This window comes from Ambystoma mexicanum, unplaced genomic scaffold (assembly GCF_040938575.1).
Source record: "Ambystoma mexicanum isolate Mex_15411 unplaced genomic scaffold, UKY_AmexF1_1 Mex_scaf16, whole genome shotgun sequence".
In the NCBI taxonomy this organism is placed as follows: Eukaryota; Metazoa; Chordata; class Amphibia; order Caudata; family Ambystomatidae; genus Ambystoma; species Ambystoma mexicanum.
In genome coordinates this window covers 1,469,524-1,492,741 of record NW_027182391.1, presented here as the reverse complement: position 1 = coordinate 1,492,741, position 23,218 = coordinate 1,469,524, and the positions used below count along the sequence as shown (strand labels likewise).

At 46.3% G+C, this 23,218-nt stretch overlaps 1 protein-coding gene across 1 annotated transcript in view; it reads right to left on the bottom strand.

The window, feature by feature from the left end:
- The window catches only part of LOC138554392 (zinc finger protein 268-like), a 36,324-nt gene that overhangs the window by 9,154 nt on the left and 3,952 nt on the right, over nt 1-23,218 (bottom strand). The window contains exon 3 of the mRNA XM_069642585.1: nt 4,138-4,272. The gene's annotated coding sequence lies outside the window, so the exon portion shown is untranslated. The remainder of the gene's footprint in view (nt 1-4,137; nt 4,273-23,218) is intronic.

Genomic DNA, 23,218 nt, shown 5'->3' with positions numbered 1-23,218 from the left:
CTGCCTCCCTGCATCATTAATATCACATCAGCCTGCCATGATCCTGTGAATGACTTTGCCTGCCAGTGCTTGATCTATTAAACCACACCTTGCTGCTGCCTTCAGCCATGCCCATCTCTCTGTACTCTAGTACCTGGCTATCATCCTCAATGCTTCCCTTTCCCAGGAGGTCTGCCCAACTGACCATCGAACATTGGTAGGGCTGAACCTGCAGGAGACCCAAGCAACTGGTTGGTGGGATGACTCTGGGAAGCCTAGATATGGATTGCTTCTTGGTTCTCTCCTCTGCCTTGAAGGTGTTGTATTTTGCTGTTGCCTTCCACCCACCCTCCTCCTCTGCATGGGGTATGTGTGAGGAACGAGGCATACTCCTCTCGAGTCCAGATGATCCATGTCCACTTCCCTTTCTGACATTCATCTGCAGGGTAGTGTTCGAAGATGTGGGAGTCTGCGCAGGCTCACACGAGATGCCATTTTGGCAAGCATATAGTCTAAGAGACAGTGTATATGCAGAACCTATCATAGTATATAAGAAGTGGCAAGCACTAACGTTAACTAAAAACCAATAAGCAAATCTTATTAATGTTGGTCTCAAATGTATGTAAACACAGTTTACACCATGGTGGTAAAGTCACGGCCCAGGCGGTAACTTACCGCCTGGGTCGTAATGAGGCCCTATGGGTTGTTTGTGAAGAGATTTCACAAGTGACATATTTTTGGATGAACTGCAAAACAGTGGCATCACTGTCCTGACCAAATTTAGGAGAAGTGTTGAACTTCTCCGAGGGGAGGAACCGTCGTATTACAAATAAAGTGTAGCATAGCAATGAAGCGATGATGGAAATATCTTGATACATTTACAGAATCTAGAGAGCAGAGTTCTCCTGGTGTTTTTATATCTATGTTTTTTTTTGTTTGCTAGGCGTAGGAAATCATGTAAATCTTCCCATGCATATTCTGCACAACTTAATGTAACAAACCAAGTGGGTGGGCTAAGGTTTCTTATCATACAGCGTACATCTCTGTGACGTCGGAACCAGTATTCTTTTGTACCACGCATGTTTGCTAAAAGATTTGTAATACTTGACTGTAAAACCTCATCTTTTTCTTGCACTTTTTGTAATAATTGCATAGCTGACATATTTTGAAAATGGGTACTTGATTTTAATGTGTGTGCAACTCCGTAGCATAGAGTTGCTAGTTCACTTTCAGAGAGAAGGTGGAATATGTATATCACGTTTTGTCTGAATCTGGGGTCATCTGAATACATTCGTAAAGAGCGATATTCTGATGCTGTTATCTGTGTGGGTCTATCATCGTACCGTCCTCCTTTTCCAGTAGGAAAGAGTAGAGGAAAGGTCTGTGCTTCTATACTTTTTTCCCATATGCTGATTGGAGATCCTTTGGCTTGTCGCATTTAGTACGTTTCCAGGGCATCATCTATATTGTCTTTAAAGTGTAAAGGATGATTTGTATAATGGTCTAAAATATGACGTGGATTGCCGGATATGGCCCAGGCGTAAGGCATTCTGTATATATTCCTTGAGAGCCAGGTCTTCTGAGGGAGACAAGGAATACATCCTCCCGGAAGGTATGCTAACATTAGGTAAGAGGTCAATGGGACAATCATAAAGCCTGTGTGGACGAAGGGATTCTGCACAACCCTTATCAAACACTTCCTGGAAGTCCTGATATTCCGGAGGAATGCCTGAAGCTATGGAACCCACTATGTGCCGGGGTGGATCAAGCTCCATGGGGAGGGTGTCATTCGGTGTGAGTTGAGCGACGGCCCCTAATAACTGCGACGGAGAGTCAGGTACAGCAGACTGGGCAAGGCAAGAGGATTGTCAATACGTGGACTCGAAGTACAAGCGACCGGAGGCCCAGTCCACGACAGGATTGTGAACCCGTAAACATGGAATACCAAGGATGAGTCCGAATTGGGTGTTGTGATCAAATCGAAGGATATAGTCTCTTTGTGTGTGTCCTGAAGTAACAGTGTCAAAGGGGCCGTTTGTTGTTTTATGGGACCAGAAATTAACAATGTTCCATCAACTACCTGAACTGGTTCGGGCCGGCTCTTGTTCTGTAAGGACAGGTTCAAGGAGGCTGTGAGGGAGATGTATATGTAATTTCCTGTGGCACCAGAATCAATGACTGGGTGTATGATGTGACTAATATCAGAAGAAAAGAGCAAGGTGGCCTGAATTGAAATGGGTTTCATTCCTCCGTAGGTGGGTGTGGTCAACACATAAAGGCAACTTACACTGGTTCAAGTGTGATGTCTGTGCAGCCTTTGTCAATTGTGTCATGCATTCCTTTGCCTGTACATGCACCCTGTATCGTTGTGGCGATTGTTTAGTGGTGTGTCCCTGGTGGCTGTGTGCCTTGTCTGGTGTTTCACAAAGACGAGAAAAGGCCCCATCTCAGTGTTGTGGATTTGGTGCACACAATTCCTTTTTTGAGTTACTATGAATTAATCTAACCTGTTCTGCTGTGTTCCATGCACTCTGCTATGCACAATGAGGGTTAATGTCTGCTTTGTGTGATGGGGTCGTGCATGGGACATGCTGGGATGGATAGCCTGCTATTGGGTGCTGTAGTGTGGTTGTGGTACATGTGGTCATGTGTGTTGTAATTGCTGCAGTATGTGTACGTCAGCTTGTGCGCCCAGGTGTGTCCAACATGTGCATGCACCCTTTGCTCTCCCCTGTTGTTGGTGTGGGTGCTTGTCGGGTGCTGCTAGTGCATTCACTTGCCATGCCATGCTTTGTTTCAGTGTTAACCCACCCCCAGTTTTTTGTCAGGGGCTTCACTGTGCATATGTGGAGCCGATTGGACTCACCCAATATCCAAGTCTGCTGTCCTCTGTACCTCTCCATGTATCCCAGCAGTGTGCTGTAGTGTAGGACCATGGAACCAGCTTGACCAGTGGGGGCACAGCTGTGCAGATGTTAATACTGCTCCCAATGTCCTCCTGGATTGAGGCCAGCAGTTTGGTGATGATCTCCCTGTCATGCGGTACAGGGTGACCAACTGGGTGTCAGTGAGGGCCCAGGGTAATGGCTTACCCCTAGGGATGGGTGCTCGCCTAGCTTGAAAAATTCTCCTCCACCTATGCCACCCTGCACTCACTGTGCCCTAGCCTGGTTGTCAAACTTCTCAAGATTCAGACGCAGCACCAAGCAGCTGGCTGTTCCAGCTTGCAGAAAATAATGGAAGCATGGTGTTGGAAACAAAGTTTGGGGTAGGGGTGTGCCTTATGTAGCCCTCTGGAGTACATTGGATGCACCTGTGGTTTTATTTCTAGCACCTGTGTTCATTTACCTCCAGCTCGAGGCTGGAAATAAATCTAGGCTGTTTCCGGCGCTAATACCGCCATACATGGACTTGATATGGCTGTAATTGCGATTTGTGTTGTCAGGGCTATTAGCACTAGTGACAATAGCACCAATTTGTTTTGTGGCTGAAAGAATTACCTCTGACTTGTGATCCAGCGGAGTGGTATTGCCTGTGCTAATTCCGTTACCACTCCATTTAAGGGCTACTGCCCAACTCGTGATGAGACCCATTATTATTTACTGTGGAAGTCTGGGTTGTGTGCCAGGCTAATCAGTAGTTTTGGAACAACCAGGAACACTATGGCTAGTGTAGCTTCTGGGCTGCAACGCAATGGTCTGGGATGTGTTCCAATAGTTCAATAGTTCTTTTTGTTTTGGTTAATAGTATCCAATGTTCTGATAACAATAATTAAGTCCTGAAAGACTACAATGGACTACCAGGCTTCTGGGCTAGGCCGGATATGAGGGAGATTGTTGACTGATGTCAGGATTGAGCAGCAAAAGAGGGGCAGGTTCTCAGTAACACTGACCCCAAGCCAACATAAAAACACCAGGAAGGGGAAGCACAGTACACTCCTTACCCACAAAGGAAGCCCTATTGTATATGTATTTAGCAATATCACACCTGGGCTCTGTGTGCTTGGTTTGTCCTGGAAGGCTGCGTTCTGTGCAGACAAAAAACTACCTTTTCCAGAATGTCCAGCCGTGCCATCATCTTGGGAAACAAAGCCTATAAAAGGTCATGCCACTCTGCAATCCATGCTCAGCGTTCGCAGTTCAAGTGAGTAATGTTTACCTGTTAGCAACACGGTCGGGGTGGCGTGTTTTCTTCCTACGTCATTGCCTCCTTGTTTCTTCCTGGATGTTTTTCATTTGTTGGGCTACCATCTGGCTTCAGGATGAACCCCTGCCCTCTGCACAGGTGCTGGACCTGAAAGAAGAAAAGTAGCAGCTAGGTGTTACGGAGCAGCATGTGCATGCAAGTTGAATCCATTGTAATATCTGAAAGACCTGTTGAATGCAGTAGTATGTCGGGCACTTGGGCAGTACCTTCTTATCTGTAAAACTATGCTGGAGACCTGTTGACTGCCAGAAGTGCATTTGATCATTGCGCTAATACTTTGTCTGTTAAAAAATGCTCGGTGTGAAGTAACAGTGTGCTTATGGAAGGGTGCCGATATAGCAAAGCTAATGAAGAGTGGCACTAACATCGCGGCAGCCCCGTTTGTACGCAACCAGAGAACTTTTCATCAATAACCTATCCAACCACGCTGTAAGCCCCTTGCAAAAACACCAGGTAAAGATCAGTGATGGGAGGGGAAAGAAACCAGGGAAAGGAGGGGAAGACAAGGGTTGGAGCCTAAGTTACATGCTCATTGCTTTTACCGCTCTCTCTCCACCATGCATGCAGTGCAATTCACAACCAGGGATTACAGACTACATGACGGGTTGATTCCGCCACAAGAAGGTTCAGCACATAGAAACCCATTTCTTTTGGGGGACCTGGGTGGAGGGGCTGTTTCATTCCAGTGCTGCTATCCAGTCCCGCTTTGGAGTCTGTGTGCTATCATCACTTGTGCCTCTGCTTTCCCTGGGAAATCCATGACAACCCCGCAGGACCTCAGGTAAGGTGTTACAACTGACGGGCATGGAGAGAAAAAGAGCATCAGGCTTTTAGACATATAAAACCTTCGGCTTTTATAGATAAAAATCTTCAGGCTTTTGATAAACAACTGTGCTAAAGCTATAAAAAGCCTGTTTCTAGGAGGAGTCACACAGTGCTGTTTGTGAATCCTGAAGGAATGCCATTTGACTGGAGAGCAGAGCTGGAGGACGAGCATTGAGCAGGGACAACTTCCTCCATTATGGCCATAGGGGAGGGATTAATTGGCACACCTTTATTCTGCTTGGATGTTGAAGCTTTTGGAACTGGATGTTTGGGCTCTAGAGACTCAACACTTTTCTTTTTGCAAGAACTACTATATTTGACTTAGCTGCATAGGGAAGTAATCCTACCTATGGTAATCAGCTCACTACCCATGGAACCATTTTATTCATATTTGGCTTATGTTTGCATCATGGTCTATTCCAATTGACACTACATTTTTTAAGGCACCTTTTTGATGCATTTTGCAAAGCGACCATGATGTTTGGATAGGCGGTTTATCCAACTGGATTTAATATTTTGGAATGTTTGTATGTACAAACCACATGCCTTTGAAAGGATGGCAGACAGAAAACGTAGAATAAAACCAATCCAAATGACCAATACAATCACTACACCTCTTTGCAAGTGACAACAAGGTCTATTATATGCAAAAGGGTCTCAGACAGTTCCATATAACGAACATGACGGTGTCCAGTCAAAATATCGAGAAAATAAATGTCGAAAGACAAACCGAAAACATAACGACAAAAAAAAGGTTGAATAATTTATTTTTTATTTATTTTTTTTTTTTGGCTCTCGCATGTAAAAAAAAACGTAAAAATAATAATAAAAGGGAGGTTGGGGGGAACCTCCCCATTTCGAATAAAAAATGTAATAAAAAAGAAATGTGACTTTTTTTCCACTTTTTTTTGATATTTTGACTTTCAACCTTTTTGTTTTCGATTTTTTGACTATAAACCGAACATGACACAGGTCTCATCTCAAGACGTTACACCTTATATAGAAGAAAAAGCGCAAATTAACAATACTATGCTTAATGAGTACAACATAATCCCACCACCCTCATTGGCTACCATCTATAGAACATGCTAATCGCCCACCCTGTAGTCCCATGACCGATTGGCCACATCTACGCTGCCCCCATTTCCATAGACACCTGGTCCCCTACATAGTCACTGACGAACCCAAATGTGTGATTGGTGTGTCCTTATCGATAAGCTCGTAAATTTGGGTCCATCACGTGATGTTCACTCTCCTGTTCCAGGCACAAAGAAACTTTGCAAGGCCAAACTCTGCTTTTGATGAGACAGTAGGCTTTCTCATGAAACCAGATGCATTGGCGCATGTGAGCTGCGCCCCCAATCTGAACAAAATGTATTGGCATCAACTCTGCGACCCCTGTCCCGAATCACAAGACTTTCTAGACACAGCTCCCTGCACTTATCTCACAACCCCAGGTGCCCATGGATGATATGACAAGGGCACCATTCTCCACCAGTCTGAATTTCAAGGATTTGTTTGCTTAAGTTGTGCGTCTAGGTGCAATTCATATGGGGTGTCCATCCCAGGGTGAGGGCAGTAGTGTTCTAAATCATCGGCTGGCTCGTTGGCATTACACAGCCACGTGCACTAGTCTCATTAATTTGTCCTTCAAAGGGCACATCCCGGACTGCTCTTTTACCAACTAACATTCCGTTCCCATGACATCCAGGCTCCGCAGCTGGATACAAATAGTGTTTATCTGCGTACAATGAATGCCTCTGACCTCGGCTTCTCTGCTGGGGGAATGGAAAAAGGGCTTTGTTTTTGGAGCTGGACTTACCGAGCAGCAGATCCACACTAAATCCAGCATTCTCATCTGTTCATCGTGTGCTGGGCATTAACATCCAAAATGGCGTTACTCCTGTCACTTTTACCACACTGACCTCGTTTCTACCACACTACCCTACTGACTCCATCTTCCACCTACGTCTGCTTCTTCCCCCATATTGCACATCAATACATACTAATAATACAACAACTAAACACCGGCCTATAAAGGTGCCCTATCTATAACCTCTGCAACTGCAACATTAATACATTTGTTGCTCTTACTGTGTTGCTATATGTCGGCATCTAAATGTATCGGACCGAACTAAGACAATGTATACTCTGTCCATGGCACACCCTTCACTCTGCTCCCACAAGGTGGATCACTGATATATTTTTCTCAACCGGAACCTTTTTGCCTGCTTGGGATTCTGTACGTGCATTCAACACCATCCCAACACCTTCAACAAGGACCCAGGCTCCAGGCCTCCCGCTCACTTCTCCCTACTATCAGTGGACTGTAATGAGTATTAGAGATAGTTTTACCCATTTTCAATATCACTCTGTGTTAGGCAGAATCATATGCAGTGCCCTTTGGGAACACCACACACAATTAAGACTACTACGTGACAGTACAAATTCACCTTTGGTACAAGCCTGTACTACACAGTAAAGTGGTAGCGATGGCTGATCAGCCAGACTTATCTCAAGAGTAAAGTGAGCAGTACTAGTAGTTACACAAAGGACAGCAATTACTATGGTTCAAACAAACACTGAATCAAGGTACCTTTAGAGCAGAAGAATGCTGTAGCTGAGGCAGACGTTCCTGGCAGATCCTGCAGGCTCATGGTTCCTGAAGCGACTGTCTGACTAACATGAAGGAGGAAGACTGGAGAGTCCTGCACTGCCCAGGGAAGAAACCAGCAGCAGAGCAAAGCGACAAATAAAATGTGTTCTCCTTAAAATGCAAGCAGGTTCCAGTCCTGCTGGCTATCTGGTTCACTGTAGCTGTGCACAGCAAATTCGACCAGAAGAGGGAGGCCTGGCTTGGAGTTTGGTGAACTGGTTGGTCCCACCAGCTAAAGGGGAGAAGATTCCTTGCAGATCTTCCCTGTGGTCGAAGGTTGGAGATTCGGACCGCAGCAGGGCTTCACCGGGAGGTTCATTCGTAGCAGTGGTCCACTTCTTTCAGCTTCTCTTCGGTTCTCACGATCCAGTGGCGACTCTGCCTTCCAAGCCCCAGAGACCTGCTTTTTATGTAGTTTTCCCCCATTCACATAGCCTGGCTGTCAATCACACAGCATGGTGGTTGTCCTGGCGGGACAGTCACCTCAGCCAATCATACAGAGTGCGACATGGGTCTGCAAGGAGAACATGTGCAGGGAGTCTCAAACCCCTCCCTCACATCCTGTCCCCCTCAGACATTCAGGCGCCTAAGGAGGGCTTCTGTGCAGAAGCCTGCCAAAGGACGGTGAACAAAGGAACCAAATCTGGTTTGGCGCACAGAGTAAAACACAGGAAAGACCTTTACAAAAAGAAATGGCGAATAAACCCAGCCGGAACCAAAATAAAATAAAAGGGGTCCAGCGGGTTTATGTTTGAGGCTACTAACTTAGCCTAAAACAGTACCAAGGCTATTCAAATAGACAGCAGTAGGAAAAATAGGGTAGATACCACTGCCACCAGCCAAATCTTAAAGAGAGGGGAACAAAATAATGTTCCTTGAGAGACAGACAAAAAGGTATAACTATTAACCCTTTCCAGTACTCTATGTAAGATAGTTTGTACTGGGTCTGTGAATTTAAAAAGTCAATGGCAACTTTACATGTTCTGGGAGATAATAGTCAGTCCCAGAAAATGGAGTCTGAGTTCGGAAGTCTAAAAAAGACAACCATGTGTCACTGCACAGTCCATGAACACATACAAATTTACAACACATAGCCAAAAACACATGTAAGAGTGGGAAAAAAGGCTCACACTCTTAGCAGGTGAAAAAAATAAATCCTAGAAATCCAGCAAAGCTGCTGAGGGTCTCAGTAGGTAAGGGAAATAAGCCATTCTGGAGAATTCTCCCTAACACTCCCCCCCCCAGACTAAGGGATAGGATGATTTAATCCACTCCTGGATGAATCTCTTCACTCTAGTCGGTTATAAACATCCTAGAGAGACCATCAGCATTTTGGTGGTGACATCATGACCTGTGCTCAATGGTGAAATCAAACCCTTGCAGGCAGATTGACCATCTTAGGAGTTGTGGGTTCTCCCCTTTCATTTACATTAACCTTCTCAAGGGTTGGTGGTCAGTCTGAATCACAAAAGTAGATCCATGCAAGTATGGTCTAAACTTCTTCAGAGACCACACAATGGCAAAACATTCCCGCTCTATGGTTGCCCACCTTGTTTCTGGTTCCTTCAGTTTCCCGCTGATGAAGCAAATGGGGTGCTCCCTACCTTTCTCATCCAGTTGACTAAGGACTGCACCTATACCTGTATTGGATGCATCTGTCGGCACAATGAAGGGTTGGTGATTATTAGGAGCTCTTAGGACTGGAGCTTGACAAAGGGCTTTATTCAGGTTTTCAAAGGCTTGAGTGCACTCCTCCTTCCATCTAACCTTTTTAGGGAATTTTGGAGAGGAGACTATATTCAAAGGAGAAGTTATGGTCCCATAGTTCTCGATGAAATTCCTTTAGTACCCAGTGAGCCTAGGAAGGCTCTCACTTGGGTTTGAGTAGTAGGGGTGGCTCAGCTTTGTACAGCTTGTACTTTGCTAGGCAATTATTTCACCTCCTTCTACCTCATGACCAAGGTAGACCACTTTACTCTGATCGATTTGACATTTGCTTGCCTTTATGGTCAGATGGGCCTGCTCAAGAGCCTGCAAAACATATCCTAAGTGATCAACATGTTATTTCCAAGTAGGGCTGAACACTGCAATGTCATCCAAGTATGCCATGCAGAAGTCCTCCATCCCATTCAGAACTTGATTAACCATCCTTTGGAATGTACTAGGTGCATTCTTTAATCCAAAAGGCATAACCTTAAACTGGTAGAGGCTTGCTGGGGTTGAAACTGCAGTTTTCTCCTTGACATGGTCTGTCAGGGCTATTTGCCAATAGCCTGATGTCAGATCAAATGTACTTAGGTACTTGGCTACACCAAGTTTATCCAAAAGTTGTTAGGGAGAATTCTCAAAATTGGCTAATTTCCCTTACCTACTGAGTCCCTCAGCAGCTTTGCTGGATTTCTAGGGTTTATTTGTTTCACCCGGTAAGAGTGTGAGCCTTTTTCCCATTCTTACATGCATTTTGCTGTGCGTATTTCTACTTCATGGGTGATCTTGGGCACTGGAGCCTCACCTACTCTATGGCACCATTTTTCTTTTAGACTTCCCCGTGACTCCATTTTCTGGGGCTGACTACTGTCCCCCAGAAAAGATAAAGTTGCCATTAACTTTATTTAGTCACTTTAACCACAGACCCAGTACACCCCAGCTTACATGGAGTATTGGAAAGGGTTAATTCTTATCCCTTTTTGTCAGTGTCTCTTGGAGCATTGTTTCGCTCCCTTTACACTAAGACTTGGCTGATGGCAGTCGTATCTACCCTATTTTATATACCGCGGTTATCTTAAATAACCATGGTATTGTTGTAGGCTATTATATTAGCCTCAAACATAAACCTGCTTAGCCGTATATGTTTTATTACGGTTCCAGCTGGGTTTCTTCGCCATTTCTTTTTGTAAATGTCTTTCTCGTGTTTTACTCTGCACGCCAAACCAGGTTTGATCCCTTTGTTCGCCGTCTTTTCGCGGGCTTGTGCACAGAAGCCCTCCTTAAGGCACCTGAAAGTCTAGGCAGGAAGTGAGGGAGGGATCTTCGGACCCCTGCCATGGGTTCCCTTGGTAACCCAAGTCGCACTCCTGTTTGATTGGGTGAGGGGCCTGTCCTTGCCAGGACAGCCACCCTGCTGTGTGGCTGTATGAATGGGGGAAAACTGCATAAACAGCAGGTCTCTGGGACTGGAAAGGCAGAGTCGTCAATGGAACGAAAGAACCTACGAGGAACTGATGGAAGAGGACCCCTACAAAGCCCTGCTGCAGGTCCGAATCTTCAGAATCCTACGACAGAGAAGATCCTCCAGGAAACGTCTTCCCTTGAGCTGGTGGGACCAACCAGTTTGCCCAAACTGCAAGCCAGTACTCCTCCTCTGGTCGAATTCGCTGTACTGAGCTACAGTGGGCCGGATAGCCAGTTAGGTCGAACCCTGCTTGTGTTTTACAGAGCGCACCTTTTATTCGTTGCTTTGCTCTGCTGCTGGTTTCTTCCCTGGGTAGTGCAGGACCCTCCACTCTTCCTACTTCTGATCAGTCCGACAGTCGCTTCAGGAACCGTGAGCCTGCAGGAACTACCAGGATCGTCTGCCTCTACTACAGCTCCCTCGCCGTTTTAAGGTACTGTGCAAATCCGGTTGTTTGTTTTGTTCAGCCGCGGTGAAAGTGTTTGAAATCTTTTTCCAATCCGAGGGCTTGTCCTTCTCTTCTCTTTGAACTAACTTTTCTACCAACCAACCTTGTCCGGAATCTGTGGCACGAACTTTACCGCAAACTACACTGAACTGTATTATCTTGAGCAAAAGACTTTTGACCTATTGACTTTGGCCCTAAGCCTTTTCTCTCTGATTTTATCATTGCAGTCTCTCTTGTTCAATTGCCCCGAGTACTTACTGTTGGTGTGATTCAATTTCTGTTAACTTCTGTCTTTCCCTCCCTTTTAAATTGCTGGAGTGCCATTTTGCTCCCACTTCATTTTGTGAGCTTAACTTGTCTGGAATTTAAGGGAAGTGGTGTGGTGTATTAAGAGTGTGATTTTTAGACTGCTTATAATAGTGTAATGTTATACAACTGAAGAGTGAAATAAATGTATATTCTTTTGCTTGAAAACCTTGAGTCAGCGTTTGCCTGAATCATAGTAATTGCTGTCCTTTGTGTAACTATTTGATACTGCTCACTTACTCTTGAGAGAAGTCTGTCCGCTCTGCTACTGCTACCACTCTAACTGTGTAGTACAGGCTTGTACCAAAGGTGAAATTGTACTGTCACTTGTAGTCTTAATTGTGTGTGGTGTTCCCAAAGAGTACTGCATATAATTCTTCCTAACACCAGTTCATCTGTCCTTGGTAAAGGAACGTCTTAGTGACTGCATTTAGTGCTCTATAGTCCACACAGAATCTCAACTCTTTGGATCCTGCCTTTGGTACTAGAACAACTGGACTAGATCATGGACTTGTAGATGGCTCTATAACCCCGAGATCAAGCATCTTGTTGACCTCTTCCTTTATTTGGGATCTTACATGTTCTGAAATTCTGTAACCTCTGCTTTTCACAGGTAAACAGTCACCAGTGAGAATAGCATGATGGCCCCAAGGGGTCAAGCCTGGTGAAAGTGAAAACAGGGAGGCAAACTGATTTAACAAAAACTTGAACTCATCCTGGTGTTCAGATGTCAAGTTAGAAAATAGATTAACTCCTTCTATGTTCTCATCTAAAGGTTGGCCTCTGAGAAGGTCAGGTAGAGGTTCACTCTCCTCCTCCTCTTGAGCTGAAGCTAGAAGCAAAGCTCTAACTTCTGGTCTCGGGATAAGGCCCTGTTTTGCGCCCCCACTGCAGTCATGCTAGATGCCTGGAGAGGGCAGGAGCCCTACTCCCCAGCTGCAGAGACATCCACACCAGCTGATCCACTTCAGCAGCAGTCTCTGATTGCCATTCCGCTGCAATCACTTCGAAGGTGAGCACTTGCCTCACATCTACACCCACCGTGTGCCTCCAACACGATCGTGGCACAGCACCCCTGCCATCCGCCTTTGCTGCTGCCTGCTAGCCCTGTATCATTGCCATTTTGTTTCCTTTTCACGCAGCCCGCATGGCCTGATCTCAAAATTGCGGCCCCTATGGTGTACAACCACGTTGCCTAGCAACCAATCTCTACTTTGCCACGCCTACACGCCGGCAGGCGGAAGTCGCCGGCTGCGGCCCATCCGGGGAAGGTCCACGGAAAAGGCCCTGTTTTGCACCTGTTGTGCGATGGTGTGCACACCAAAAGACATTCGCTAATGAGCTCATGAAAACTGACTTTGCCACCAGCCAGCTATTAAGGTACGAACTGCCTCTCAAACTTACTTGCTACCAACCGCCATGTACTACCTCAGGCTTTTCACCATATGATTCCTACTGAGCAATCATTGAAGTTATTTACTTTGGCTTCTTTCCATTTTCTGTAATTACACTGACCATGCTAGCTCACCTCCCAAGTTTTTTGCAGTGACTGAAAGCTTATGTTTATATTTGTAAACCGCTAATACTTGTTAGTACTGCTGAGCACTAACACTGCCATTGCAACTCGTGCCGTACGTTCACAGTACTCAGTCCTGCGCATCTGCCCATGATTACTTGGCACACCCATATTTACGTCAATTAATTGCAACTGTCTGCATGGTATCGTGCTCCTTCCTTTCATGTGTAGATTTTCCTATGTGATTACAACTATCATCTCGGGACTACTGCATTTATTGTTGCATTGTCTATGCCCTTCTTTGATCACACATTACTGCTAACTGTTGCCACTGTCTAGCGCACAATAGGCACATCATCTAACGCCCACCCCTTTGCCTTTGCTCATCACGTTAGCCTAGCCTATGCTTAACAAGCACCTTGTAAGAACACTAAGCCAACTCTCGCAAAACAAACACAACGTGATCTTCGTTGTGTATTAATGCCACTCTCTACCCACTACTCAGATCAAAGTAGGCATCGGTTGCACACTACAAGAATTGGCAGTCACCTTATCATACCAGCGCCTTCGCTGTAACCTGCATTTAGCCAAATACTAAATATGTATTGCTACTTAAGACATTCTGCAGCATATTTCTCCCACTGGCCACATCCAATAGCCATAAGCATGTGACACTAGTTTACTCAGACATCACACAATATACCACGTTACGCCACCGTAACACTACGAATGTGACTGCCAACTACAGCCACACCCCAGTTCTTACCATACTTGCCTCCACACAGCACCCACTTCTTCAAAAGCATTGCACATTGCCCCTTACCAGCCCTTACTTGAACTCACCTGCCTTCTGGTTGAAACACTTCACCACCAAGCCAACACCTAACCAACCATGTTCTCTCACGCTTAGGAATAGCAGATTAGGCTCAAGATTCTGCCACAAATATCTGCTCTCACATCACCACATCTCTACTAAACACAATCTACCCCAGGGACACACCACACTCACACCTAACCCCTCTCCTCCCTTTATATCACACCATTTAACAGATCAAACACACCTGCCATCACTCCCTGAACATACACGGCCCGAGTGTCCGTCCTAGACTGATCTGCTTTTCGATCCTGCAATCGGTGATCTAGTTGCACAACCAAATTGATAAATTCGGTACAGTCTCTGGGTGGGTCAACCACCTGGGCTAGAACGTCCTTCAATTCACCTCGTAGGCCCCGGTGAAATAACGTGGTTCTTTTGTTTTCAGGCCACCTAGCTTCAGCAACCAGTCTATTGAAGGTGGTAATGTACGTTAACAAGTCTTGATTCCCCTGTTCGAGTGACAAGAGTTTGTTGTCTACTGCTTGTTCTTGGGTATGGCGAGCAAAATGTTTTTCCATTTCCCTCTGGAACCCCCCAAAGTCATGTAACAAAGGATCATCATGGATTACCAGTGGCACCGACCAGTCCGCTGCGCTACCACTCAGGTATGACAAAACAAAAGCTACCCAAGCTTGGTCGTTTGGAAATGCCCCATGCCTACAAAGAAAGTGAAGGCGACACTGATTCATGAATGCCACATACTTCCTTGGGTCGCCTGAGAACCGTTCTGGTGGTGCTAGGGGAACTGTTCCGTGTAGCGTAGTTTGTACTGGAGTGGGAGTGGATGATAAGGTGGGATCTTGTGCCAATGGGTTGTTTCCGGGCAGAGGAGTCTGCCCTGCCTGTGATTGCAAGAACTGCCTACCGATCTCTTCAGTGCGATCCTTGGTTACTACTAGGTCCCTCCGGAGAGCATTAGTCTCTTGCCTGGCAGAATGAACTTCGGCACGTAGTTGTCCTAACAATTGAGCCAAGTGGTCGATTTCGGATGTCTTTATGGCACCCAGGTGGATTAGTTATGGCAGGCTTTGTGTTCTGTTACGCTCACCTGGTATCCACGGGGACGCCACTCAGCCCGGGTTGGTTGCTGGAACCTTCTCCCCAGTTTCCCTGGATGTTGTCTACGGAGGATGTTCAGCCTGAAGATACAGGAGGGCTGTGTTCAAGACTGGCCAACTGAGGTAAGTATCCTCCCACCACCCCTTGTGGCTTCAGCCCTTCTGGGCCCTCTCCTCACTTTGTTGTGGAATTAGGCATGCTCTCCATCCTGCCTTCTTGGCAGGGGCACGTTATTTATTTTATTTATTTATTTATTTGGATTTGTAGAGCGCACATCTGCCCGGGGGCATCGTGGCGCTAAAGAAGTCTTACTTGTTACAGGCATACATAGTGAACACACAAATAGACAGATTTGCATAGAAGAATATTTTCATACATTTGCTGTTATTTCCAAATATACAGTGGTGAGAATACAGGTGAGGCAGGGTTAGTTGAACAGCGTGGTTTTGAGTAGTCTACGGAAGGCATGGTATGATTTTTCGTTCCTTAAGGCGGTGGGGAGTGCGTTCCAGTTTTTGGGTGCTGGATGTTGAAAGCTGGACCCTCCGGCTTTGCTTCTTTTAAAGGTGGGTACATAGGTCTGGTTGGTCATGTGTGACCTGGTGGGTCTAGTGGAAGTATGGGGGGTGATCCTTTCAGAAAGATAGGGTGGGGCATTGGCAGAGAGGCATCTGTGGGTGATGGCCATGGATTTGAATAGTATGCGCTCTTTTATAGGTAACCAGTGTGCTTCTTTTCTGGCTTGGGAGATGTGCTCCCTTTTTGGAATGCTTAGGGCTGCTCTTAGGGCATTGTTTTGTGTGACTTGCATTTTTTTAATGTTTTGTGCAGACGTGCCCAGGAAGAGGGCGTTGCAGTAGTCCAGTTTGGTACCTACTGTGGCTCTGGCTACATTCAAGCAGTTTTTCGAGGATAGGAAGGGTTTAACGGCGTTGATTATCTTAGTGGTGAGTGCAGCAGAGGAGGCTACGGCATTGACTTGCCGTGTCATAGAGAGAGTGGAGTCAAGATATACTCCTAGTGTTTTTACTGCAGTGGAGACTGTGATGGTGGAGTTATCAACGTTAAAGGATTTGTATAGAGGCGGGAGTTTGTTTAGTGTTTCTTTGGTGCCAACTAGTAGGATCTCTGTTTTGTCCCCGTTAAGGCAAAGTCCATTGGCTGCCATCCAGGTTTGAATGGCTGTGTATATTTTTGTTAGTGCTGCGGCGTCTTGTTCATATACCCCAGTAAGGGGGAGCAGGACTTGTGTGTCGTCAGCATAGTTGGTGTAGGCTATGTGGCGATGGTCGAGGTCATTGAACAGTGGGAGGGTGAAAATGTTGTATAAGGTGGGTGCAGTGCAGGATCCCTGTGGGACGCCACAATGGACAGTGGTTGGGGTAGCGTTTGCCGAATCAGAAAAGACTTTCATAAGTCGACCCTCGAGGAAGGATTTGACCCAGGAGACGGCTTCAGGCGAGAAGTGAGCTTCATTTTTGAGTTGCGTGCCTAGGATGTCATGGTTGACCAGGTCGAAGGCAGCAGATAGGTCTAATAGAAGGAGGAGAGCCGGTTTGCCTTTGTCCATGATGTCGTTAAGTTGGATTTTAAGGTCTAATAGGGCCGATTCGGTCCCATGCCCCGGGCGGAAGCCCGATTGCCTTTTGCCTAAGATGCGATTTTTTTTGAGGTAGTGCTGAATTTGTGAGTAGGCGACTTTGTCGAGGATCTTGAGCAGGAAGGGAACTGTTGTGATGGGTCTATAGTTGTTGGCGTTTTCTGGATCTAGAGTAGGTTTCTTTAGAAGAGGGCGCACCCAGGCTTCTTTTAGGCTGGTAGAGACTGAGTTTGAGTTGAAGGAAGCATTGATGAAGGATTTGAGGAATGGTGCTAGTGTTTCAACGCAGTCTTTGACTAGTTTGGCGGGGCAGGCGTCGCCTTTGCAATTTGAGGGTTTGTTTCTGTTGACGATATCGATTACCTCTTTATCTGAGACTTCTCTAAATTTGAAGGGTGTAATGTGACTTATCTTTTTGTTCTCAATCACTGTTTCCTTTAGGGATGCAGCTAAGATTTCCTGAGTGAGATTTTTGTGATGGTTTAAGATTTTAGCTTGGAGGAGTTTGATTTGTTTTAGAAGGGCTGATTGTATGGTGTTACACCAGGCTTGGTCTTTGATAATCTCTTGGGACTTGGTGGCCGGTGTGGAGAGTTCCTTGAATATAGCAAAGAGCTCTTTGGATTCTGAGGTGGCGTTGGAGATTCTATCATTATATGATGCAGATTTGGCTGCTATAATGCTTTTTTTGTATTGGGTGGCCAGTGATTTTTAGGACGATAGTGAGGAGGCATTGGGCGCTTTTTGCCATAAGTTTAGGGCTTTGCGTTTTTTGGTTCGTAGTTCTTTTAGTTCTGCTGAGAACCAGGTATTGGAGTGTTTGGAGTTTTTGGATTTTTTCTTTTGTAGGGGGGGCGATGATGTCTATGGCAGTGCTAATGGTAGTTTTGTAGATATATGCCAGTGCAGCTGGGTCAGATGAGGCAGGGAGGTTGTTCGTGAGAGGGACTAGATAGGGTGAGATGCTTTCTTTGGTGAGGTTCTTGGCGCTCCTGGCCATGGCTGGGGGTGCGGGCGTAAGTTTTCTTTCCGAGTTGTTAGGTAAGGGGATGAAGAAGTGAATGAGAAAGTGGTCGGACCATGGGGTAGGCGTGGTGGAGCTGATGTCAATGCCGCAGTTGTGGTCAGCTACCCAGTCAAGAGTGCGCCCTTTACTGTGGGTAGGATGGAGAACTTTTTGTACAAAGCCCATTTCTTGGAGAGCTTGTGCTAGCTTGGTGGATGGTTTATCTTTCTGGTCGTGGAGCCCCAGGTTAAGGTCTCCTAGGAGAATGGTTTTGGTGGTGGTTTTAAGGTTTTCACCTAGCAGGTGTGTGAGGTTGTCCTGGAAGTCCAGTAACGGGCCTGGTGGGCGATATACTAGATTAAGAGTGATAGTGGTGTTGGGAGATAGTGCGATCTTGGCTGATAGCGATTCAATGTTGTCCCCTAGTTTGGCGGGACTTTGTCTTAATTCAAGGTGGTCTTTCACTATGACTGCCACTCCTCCACCTGTGGATGATGTTCTGTCCTGTCTGAGGATGGAGTATCCAGGTGGGATGGCTAGTGAGATTGCTGGGCCGGCGGCGATGTGTAGCCAGGTTTCGGTGATGGCGAGAATGTCGAGGTCAAGGTTGGTGAGAAGGTCATGGATTTCGGTGGCGTGGGCGGGGAGGGATCTGGCATTAATTAATGCACACTGTAAGTCTGGGCAGGGCGTGGGTGTGGTATTGGGCCTTTTGGCTACTTTCTTGGGAGTGGACAGTTTCTTGTGTTCAGGTGTAGCTTTGTTTTCAAATCTGCTTTGAGGGGTTTCCTGTGAATGTCTGGAGCGGAGGCCTAATCTTAGATTTCTAGAGTTCGTGGTTCTGGGGCGTGTTGAGAGATGGTTGGGTTTGTGTTCTGTGGGTTTGGTGAAAAATGATGGGAGGAAAGGCGTAGGGGGGATGAGTGCGGATGGTGCGGGTGTGATGTTGGCCATGATGGGTGAGCACAGGGTAGCAGTCATCCGTGGGAGCAGTCAGTTAGGGCACAGTGTGGCAATCCGGTAACAGAGGTTTGGGCACAATGCTGCGGTTCACTAGCAGTGTAGGGCACAGACACAATGCAGCAGTTTACTAGCAGTGTGGGGCACAGGGGTGTGCCTTACAGTAGTGGCAATGCAATACAGCAAATCACTAACATTTCTGGGCAGCGTCTAGGAGTTACGCCAGCGCTGAGTCAATCGGGAGAGCAGATACGAATGTCAATCTAAGGAGCAGCGTACATTTGAATGCGCATATGGATGCTCTGTAATGCATCGTAGAATGGCATAATGGTACTCACAGCGGTGTTTGTCCATGATGATGCAAAGTTCGTTTGTGGGCATCCTAGACAACTCGCCACGCGCCGAACGCAGCGAACAGGGGCAAACAGGGCCTTAGAATGGCCTTTGATGCTGGCCGGCTCTTCCGCCTGCCGGCGTTGTCTTCAGCGGGCGTGGGCGACCAAGTTACTTCACTGGCGCGTGCCCGTTCAAGTGTCTCTCAGGTTGGTCTTATTGCAGCAGTTCGGTATAGCGTTGTTATACTTGCATGCCTTTCTTTTGATTAATAATGTTTTTCTTTCTCCCTAGGTGTGCTGAGCTTCAGCGTGACAAACTGGTCCAGTTGGGCCTCGCTGATAAATGATGGCGTGTGATGAGCACTGTAATGAGGTAAGTAAGTGCAATGCGCAGCACTGCTTTGTCTTGCCTTTGCTAACCTGTTTTCTTTCTTCCCTACAGGTCGCGGTGCTTCTCCAGCGTGTGTGGAACTCCTGAGCGGTGCGGCCAGGAGGCGACCAGCCAGGTAAGTTTCTTGTACTGTTCGTAGCTTAGCAATGCCAGAGTATGCCTTTTCTAATATTGTCTTCTCCTTTTCTCTTTCAGGTTTTTCAGAAGTTATGCGGTGTCCAGAAGAAGCTGTTCACTGGAGCTGGGAGGGGTTGACAGGATGGAGATTGCAGGTAAGATGCTGCTAACGATGTCCCTTTTGTCTCCTCTGCAGGTTTGCCACACCCAAAAAAATATACCGCATAGCTTAGTTCCTAGGAACCAAGCTATGTTGGTCCCTCCATGTTAGCTGCAGGCCCAAATGAAAAAAGTAGTCCCCTTTTACACAGGTTCTTCAAAGAGTATGAGCCTGGCCCCTGAGGAGCCAGGACTGGCTCCAAGAGAGTCTTGGGAGTGGGTGCCAGGCCTTCAAGGCCTTAATGGAGCCCAGAGCCCTGATCCTACCTGGCAAGTGGACTTGCCAGTGGTGGGTTTGCGGTAAGGGTTGTGACAATCTCCAACTAAGCCAAAGTCTTCTTCCCGATCTGACTCTTTAGAAACTGGATCAACCACACAGGGTTGTACCTCACACTCTGCCTCAGCAGGTGGAGGAGTCACAGGTGTGACTTTGGACAATCTTGGGGATGTGCTTGTTGGAAGCACAGGGATGCCATCTGTCTTCTTCTTGGAGGTCTTTGGTTTCCCCTTTTCCTCTTTCTTTCCAGAGATAGCAGTGAGCAACTCCTGTGGAGTGGGGGTGATAGCTTCCTCTATCTCTTCCCCTCGAGAGCCTCTCAAGGTCCTCTCCCTAGCAGGCCTAGTGAGCTCATGTTACCTTTTATTGGGAGGCCTGGGGGTACTGACACAACTCCAAGAGTTTTCAGGTCACTACCCACCAGGACTCTCCCAGGCACTTCACTCTGCACACTAACAGGTATTTTGACAGTCATATCATCACACTGTATGAGAGCTGGTAACTGGGGAAGCATTTGCACAGGGCCTCCAGCTAACTTGGTTAGGCATGTGGGTGTCTTAGCAACATCCTCCACCTTGAAAAATGTTTCATCAACCACAGTTATGCTGGCTCCACTGTCTCTGATGGCAGGAGTCTCCTGGCCATTCACAAGAACACTATCTTTATAATACTCTTTAGTATTATCTGGGATGGAATTATAGACATCTAAATTCTGTTGTTCCCACAAACCCAGGGACACTAAAGAAACACTAGCTGAGACTCTCATGGGTTCATCAGCCAGTAGGTGAAAGTTTCCACTTGCCATAGGTACTTCTTCCTCTGGGGAGAAGGCTAAGGAGACAGTGTGGAACCCTGAAGGTTTATCCTTACATCTGGGATCCCCTTTCACATGGTCTGTTGAACCACAAACATAACATTTCCCAAATGTTTTGATGAATGGGGGTTTGTTCTGACCTCCATCTGGTTTGGGTCCAGATGGTGTACTAGCCTGATTCAGTTGCCCTTGTTGTTTACCCTTATGTTGCTGTTTGTGGCGCTCTTTTGGATTGGAGGTATTAGAATTCTCCTTGCTATCTTTCTTTGGCTGCTTTCCCTCATCCTTTTTCTGAGTTGCCCCAGAATCCTTGTGAGTGGCCCTGTTGGCAAACCACAAGTCAGCAGCCTTAGCTAACTTTTTTGGATCTATCTCCTTAGAATCAGCCAAGTGCAGTCTGAGCTCAGGAGAGCAGGCATCATACATTGACTCCAGCATAAGATTTCTCATACATACCTTCATAGGTGTTTACTCTGTAACCCTTAACCCAACCATCTATGTTTTTCAAACATTCACATACCCAGGTATCCCAAGGGGTACTGTCATGCTTTTTGAGGGTCCTAAACCTCTTAAGGTACTGGGTTAGGTATTTCAGACCCACTCTCCAGACTTTGTTTCTCTAACAACCTTTCAATTAACTCTGACTTTTTGCCTTTAGCAGAGAGATTCCTATCTCTACACAGATTTTTCAATAATCCACAGTGTAACTAAGGAGGGTCTCCTGACTGTAGCTTTCCATATCAGACATGATTAAAATTGCTTTTTAGTGATGTTTAGCGTTGTGGTTAGTTGATCCAAGGTAATAGCAGCACTCTAAGTGTAATCACTATACTTGATCCTCACTGCTGTACACCAGTGTTAGGCAGAATCACATGCAGTACCCTTTGGAAACACCACACACAATTAAGATTACAAGTGACATTACAAATCCACCTTTGGTACAAGCCTGTATTACCCAGTAAAGTGGTAGCGATGGCTGAGCAGCCAGACTTATCTCAAGAGTAAAGTGAGCAGTACCAGTAGTTACAAAAAGGACAGCAATTACTATGGTTCAAACAAACACTGACTCAATGTTTCTGAGTAAAAGAAAATACATTTATTTACACAACATTTATAAAACAATTCACTAAAGTAAAGCAGTTGAGAAATCACACTCTTAATATAATACACACCACCCGATAGATTCTGGACAAGTTAAGCTCAAAATGAAGTGAGAGCAAAATGGCACTCCAGCAATTTAAAAGGGGGGGAAAGAGAAGGTTAGACAAAAGGTAAGCAGCACCAACAAGTAAGTAAGCAGGGCAATCTAGAAAAGGCAACTACGGTGAGGAAATACAAACAAGAGGCCTGAGCCAAAGTCAATGGGCCAGAGTCTTTGCAGAGGATCACACAGTTCAGAGTAGTTTGCGGTTAAGTCTTTGCCAAGAGTTTGAAATGAAGTTGATTGGAAGAAAAGTTACTTTAAAGAGTAGAGAAGGACAAGCCCTCGGATTGGTGAAAGATTTCAAACACTTTCACCGTGGTTGGACGCAACGAACAACCGGCTAGCACAGTACCTTTAGAGCAGAAGAATGCTGTAGCTGAGGTAGACGTTCCTGGCAGATCCTGCAGGTTCACGGTTCCTGAAGCGACTGCCAGACTGACACGAAGGAGGAAGACTGGAGGGTCCTACACTGCCCAGGGAAGAAACCAGCAGCGGAGCAAAGCGACAAATAAAAGGTGCGCTCCTCAAAACCCAAGCAGGGTCCGGTCCCCCTGGCTATCCGGTTCACTGTAGCTGTGCACAGCAAATTCGACCAGAAGAGGGAGGCCTGGCTTGGAGTTTGGTGAACTGGTTGGTCCCACCAGCTCAAGGGGAGAAGATTCCTTGCAGATCTTCCCTGTTGTCGAAGTTTGGAGATTCGGACCCGCAGCAGGGCTTCACCGTGAGGTTCAGTCGTGGTAGTGGTTCTCTTCTTTCAGCTTCTCTTCGGTTCTCTCGATCCAGTGGTGACTCTGCCTTTCAAGCCACTGAGACCTGCTTTTTATGCAGTTTTCCCCCATTCACACAGCCTGGCTGTCAATCACACAGCAGGGTGGCTGTCCTGGTGGTACAGTCACCTAAGCCAATCATACAGAGTGCGACATGGGTCTCCAAGGAGACCCTGTGCAGGGAGTCTCAAACCCCTTCCTCACATCCTGTCCCTCTCAGACATTCAGGCACCTAAGGAGGGATTCTGTGCAGAAGCCCGCCAAAGGACGGCAAACAAATGAACCAAACCTGGAGTAAAACACGAGAAAGACCTTTACAAAAAGAAATTGCAAATAAAGCCAGCCGGAACTGAAATAAAATAAAAGGGGTTGGAAATTGTAAAATGTTGTGTATATGTGTGTGGTGTTTTATATGTGTGGGGGGTGACCTCAGTATCCTACAGAATTGTTATTGTGAGATTCTCCTTTCTTACGATATTTGGGAATTTGAGGATGCAAGATTTAAATTCCAATGATTCATTAATTGGATTGCATTCAATGGGCT